Here is a 6125-nt window from a genome sequence, read left to right as displayed (position 1 = left end):
AGGCCCCCAACACCTCAGCACTGAAGCAGACCAAAAATGAACCCAACATGGCTCAGGGAAATTTTGTGGAAGAGGCGGCGGAAAGAATGTCAGAGCCACATGTTGGGTCATGATATGCAAAGATATTTATCTTACCCATAACTGTGGGCTAACTCCACAATGCATGACCCATATACCTCAACAAGGAGAGGCCAAGGGGTGGGGATAGGTCATGGATGAGCCTAATAATGGTACCAAATTGACTGTATTTACTGAATACAAAACTATTTAATTAAAAAATATTCAATGAAGACAGATGACATTATGCATACATAGCAATTGCCAACACCTTTGAAAATTATATTTAAATTTACTTGATATTTAATGTGATTCAAGATTGGTTGCTTTTTGAAAGTATTTTGTTCTTCAACAATTGGTAAGTCATTCTTGCTCAGGAGCCATGGTAATTTTCTATGACCTATTCCAATTTCATTATATGTGCTGCCAAAATGAGCACAACATTGTGATTTTTTATGTTTTTGTAATTTCTAGAGCCTGGTAAGAGGACCAAAATAAAGTTTTAGTTTTAATTCTGACAATGTTGGACCAATTGCAAATTTGATGAACTTTTGTATTTTGAGCAAAGAAAAAAAGCTGAATGACTTGAGAAGAAAAGTAGTCTAAACATTTCATTATTCATATTAAAATCCTTTAAATATATCATGTAGAGCTTCTATAATTCCTCTCTTCTTGTGTACACACTGAGAAAAAAATGTTGCTGCCTGCAAGCAAGGAAAATCCCCAAGGCTGATGAAGGTAAAGTGAATTTAGTGAATCTTCATCTACTTGTAATTTCCATGTCATGGAAATTCTGCATGAACTGACCTCTGTCTCTTAATTGGCTTCCTCAGTATTTACTTTAGAGGAAGAAATAAATCATATAGTATCTTTTTTTGTTGTTGTTGATGTTGTTGTTATTAAAGGTAGTGACTCACTCTAGCCCTGGCTGACAGAGTATTCACTAAGTAGTCTCAGCATGGCCTGGAATTCATGGCAATCCTCCTATCTCTGCCTCCAAGTGCCAGGGTTAAAGGCATATGACACCATGCCCTACTAATATGGTATATTCTTGCTCAATTTCCACTGGCTTCTTTGCTTTTCATATTTTCCTCAAAGTCTTTACAGAATGATGTTTGAGAATATGATATATATGTGTATGTATATATATGGGTACATATATATCTATAATATATATGCATATATATTATATGTAAGGTATATATATATATATATATATATATATATATATATGTGTGTGTGTGTGTGTGTGTGTGCGTGCGTGTGTGTGTGTGTGTGTAGATATATATATATATATATATATATATATATATATATATATATATACCAAGAGAAATATAAAAATAGAGATATAGCGATAAATGTGACACTGAGATAGATAAGAGATGGAGATAATACAGAATACAAAGATGTGGATAGGTGATGCAGAAAACTGTGTAGCTCTTCTTAGGGAAGTCTTTCTTTCTTTCCTTTTCTTTTTTTGGGGGAGTAGGTAGTGGTTTGTTGTTATTGGTGCTTTGTTGTGTTCTTCTCTCACACACTATCTTTTCAAATCCCATTTTTATTTCTTTCAGGTGAATATCTTAAAGCTTTTGCTGTATTTTTCCCCTCCACACCCTACTAATGAGAAGCAGCTCCCAATGACAGCTCCTTAGTATGGGGGAACAGAAATACATGTTTCTTGATACTACGGGGATACTAATATAAAACACAATGTTGTAATTCTCCAGAATGAAAGAGAGAATAGAATATGGTTCATTGGATACTTGTTATCACAGATCCCAGCAGGCATGAAATAGACAATGCTTTCTTGTTAACCTCTGGTTACATACATGTACACTTTGGCCAATGCAACATAAATTGTGAATGTATATGAGCTCAATAATTGATAACATCTAAATAATGAGTAACTTTCTAGGTCTGAGATGACTTGGGAAAGACAAACATAAATATTTCAAAAGAAGTCATAATCATCTATTCAAAGAAGAAGTGGGTGCCACACAGAATGTGTGTTACCTCAGATAATACCAAAATCTATAATTTAGAAAAACTTTTATAGATGAAAGGTAGGTTTGTTGGGTTATGTTATACATACTTCTTTTTGTATTTTCATATTTTAGCAAATATATGTAAACAGTAAAATACCACAAAATATAAAATTAGATGGCATGTTTTTAATTTAGGAATGAATGTTTTCTTTCCATCTCAGTTTTAATGGACTTTCTTAAAAATAGACTAGACAGATGGCTCGGCGGTTAAGGTTCTTGTCTGCAAAGCCAAAGGACCCTGGTTCAACTCCCCAGGACCCACATGACCAGATACACAAGGGGGTGCATGCATCTGGGGTTTGTATGCAATGGTTGGAGGCCCTGGCATGCCCATTTTTTCTCTCTCTCTCTCCTTATTTCTGTATCTCTCTCTCAAATAAATAACCAAAAATAAAATATTAAAAATTATATAAAGACAGAAAGCCTCACTTATTTTCTGAAGTGATTTTTCTCAGTGTTTATATAAAAAATAACAAGGTATAATATCATGATTTATATAGACTATAATATAATAATCAAGATGTAAAGGTTGTCCAGGATTTAAATACATATAAGGAAATTTTCTCCCCTAAAATTATGGCTTGACTTTAAATTCTCCTAAATCAATTTGAAAACCACCTCTCTTATTCAGAGTCTGTTCAAACTGATTTTCCAATCTTCATGCCTATTTAATAGAGGTAGACAGTCTATTCCTCATTCTACTACAAAAACTATATTCTCTTTATTTCCTTTCAACATATACCACCCTAGATTTGCTTAAAAAAAATGAAAGGATTATAGACCCATGATAGCTTGAATCCACCTTGAGCCCTCTATTCACTTTGAATGCCAAATCGTTTTCTTTTTTTTCTGTCCTTTTAGTTTCATGAAAGATTTTGAACTATGGGGAAGAAGATCGAAGAACTGTTTAAGATTTTTCATATAAGAAAAAAAAAAACTTGTGACGTTTTAGCTACAGTAACCATGAACTTTGGTCAAGAAAGGACTATAAATATAATCTACAATTGTTTTCTTGTATATTATTTATTTATTTATTTGAGAGAAAGGAAAACAGAAGAAAGAAAGGAAGGAAGGAAGGAAGGAAGGAAGGAGGGAGGGAGGGAGGGAGGGAGGGAGGGAGGGAGGGAAGGAAGGAAAGAAGGAAGGAAGAAAGAAAAGAAGGAAAAAGAGAAAGAGAAGCAAAAAACGAAATAAAGAAAGAATGGGCACTCCAGGACATCCAGCCGCTGTAAATGAACTCCATACATTTATGCCACCATACTTACATGGGTCCTGGGGAAACAATCCCAAGTCCTTAGGCATTGTAGCAAGTGCCTTAATGGCTAAGTTATCTCTCCATCCCAGCCCAATTGTTTTGAAAAGTTTCTAAATGTATACATTTTCTGCTGTTGTTATGAATATACCTTCCAAATTTAATCCAGATGCATTGATTAAAGATCATTATTGGGTGGCTAGAGAGATAGCTTCATGGTTAAGCAGTTGCCTGTGAAGCCTAAGGACCCTGGTTCGAGGCTCAATTCCCCAGGATCCATGTAAGCAAGATGCACAAGGTGGCACATGCATCTAGAGTTTGTTTGCAGAGGCTGGAGGCCCTGGCATACCCATTCTCTCTCTCTCTCTTTCTCTCTCTGTCTCTCTCTCTCTCTCTCTCTGTAGCTCTCAAACAAAAAATTTAAAAAACTTAAAAGCAATATTGGGTATGTACATAACATTCCTATAATTTAAAGTTCTATTTGTCAAATGAGGGCATAACGATATTTATAGTTTGGTGTGTTTAGTTGAACGAACACACACACACACACACACACACTACAGAAACCTGTCCCTGAGATACTTGTTGGAATAACAACTTTCTCATTTATAATTTTTCTCCTGACTTTCTAAATAATAGGTCTGTCATGAGAGTTTTGTTTTTTCTGATAAAGACAAGTATTTTCTATTTCTTACATAAACAAAGATAAGACATGTAACTATACCAACATTTATTTTCCTGCTTTATACCTATCTGTCTATCATCTATCCATACTTTTCTATTCTTTCAGAAATACACATTGACTTTGTGGCAGAGTGAAGCTGTTTGTGAAGCTGTTTGTGTCTTTGATATACTGTTCTTGCCTTTTGAACTTAGAAATGGATATGCAATTTCTTTTGGTTAATGAAAATTAACATGTTTATATCTAAGGATAAGCATTAATTTTCAGCACTAAATATTTCAAATTGTTTTTCTCTTAACATTGCAAATGGAGATGTTTTTCAAAATCTAAGTCTTTGACTATTATCATGATTTTTTATTTATTTGGGGATAGATATAGGAGGCTAAACTTTTGTGGGTTACAAGGTTTTTTTTTTTAATAACAATTAGGCATTTATAGATACACATATACTTAATTCCCCCACATATTTATTAATTTATTTTAGAAAGGAAACAGTTACATTTTAATATAAGTATAAAATTAAAATTGATAAACTATGGGACTTAATATTTATTTCAAAGAAGATATGCTTTAGTTTTAGTCCAATCTCACATTATTTGTATCCATAGGCCAATTTAAGAGAAATCTGTCACTAACTAGGAATAAATATCTCCATAGCAAATATATATGTGTGTGTATATTTGTGAGTCACTGAGGAAAATCCCTTCATCATACTGTGTTAACATGATATAAATGGTGTTAATAAAATGAATAAGGGATGTAAAACATTGATTTAGTGTAATTATTCATTTTGGATTTAAATTATTCATTTGGATTAAAAGACTTCCCTGAAAACTGAAATTAAGTGATGAAACTGGGAAAACATTACACAAAATGGGACAGTCACACATATTAAATTATCTGGAAGTCTTTCTGATAGAGATGTTGCCATTTAAAAGGTAGAATTATTTGGTAATCCCTAATGTTTCTTATGTCACACAAAAATATACATCTCCTCTGTTATCCCATAAATACTAACTATATTTTTGCTTGGATATATTATTGAAGGAGTAACTAAGGCCCCAAGGAAGCTGGTGTTTTGATGGGAATATCATCTAGATGTATTTCCCTAATCAATGTTCTCTTTTTAAAATTTTGTTTACTTTTATTTATTTGAGAGTGACAGACAAAGAGACAGAAAGAGGCAGATAGAGAATGGGCACATCATGGCCTTCATCCACTGCAAACGAACTCCAGATGTATGTGCCACCTCATGCATCTGGCTTAAGGGGGTCCTGGGGAATTGAGCCTTGAACTGCGGTCCTTGGGCTTCACAGGCTTAAGCACTAAGCCATCTCTTCAACTCCATGATCAATGACCTCTTTAACTCTAGGTCTGGAGATCAGTGACAGGGGAATGAGAAGATAAACGCATGAGAAACTCATGGTACAACAGTTGGGTTTAAAGAGGAAAAGAATGTATGGCAAAGAATAAAGACAGCCTCTGTTGTATTGTAACTTCCTCCTGATTGAAACATTTTATCCTGGAAGGAGACTAAAATCTTTCAAATTGAAATATGGGTTCCAAGCTGACTCTTTAAGACTTATAAAGGGACTGGATTAGTTGGCTCAACTGTTAAAGGCACTTGGTTACAAAGCCTGCTAGTCTGAGTTCTATTCCTCAGAACTTAATTAAAGCCAGGTGCAAAGTGATGCATGCTTCTGGAATCTGTTGTCACAGAAGAACACACACACACAAACATGTAAAATCTTTTTTTAAAAAATGACTCAGATGATTCCTATGCTAAACCAGATATACACACCTTGCAAGTCTCAGGAAATTATTGAATTTATAAGATTCACAAGGCCCTTTCCCAAGGAGATAGAAAGAGTAAGAACTGCTTGGTAGAACTGTTCATCCATGATGCCTGAAGGCCATTTGGTGAATTCTAAATACAGCTTCCAGGGATCATCACCTACATAATGGTGAGCTTCTTAGCAATAGATACAGCTGCCTTTGAGTCCTCCATACTTATAAAACTCCAATAAGCTCACTTTTTAACTAAGCTAGATTTAGGAAGAATTTTTTATTTGGTCTGCTGTCAGCA

The 6125-nt window shown here is 34.3% G+C and overlaps 1 non-coding gene across 1 annotated transcript; it reads right to left on the bottom strand.

Annotated features, from left to right (window-relative positions):
* Positions 1–389: 389 nt before the first annotated feature.
* On the bottom strand, positions 390–496 carry LOC123458340. Its single transcript, XR_006635615.1, has one exon. It is a non-coding gene; the product is annotated as a U6 spliceosomal RNA (small nuclear RNA).
* Positions 497–6125: the final 5629 nt, after the last annotated feature.

This window comes from Jaculus jaculus, chromosome 1 (assembly GCF_020740685.1).
Source record: "Jaculus jaculus isolate mJacJac1 chromosome 1, mJacJac1.mat.Y.cur, whole genome shotgun sequence".
NCBI lineage: Eukaryota > Metazoa > Chordata > Mammalia > Rodentia > Dipodidae > Jaculus > Jaculus jaculus.
The sequence above is the reverse complement of the archived record's forward strand: the minus strand, read 5'-3'. Positions and strand labels throughout refer to the sequence as shown.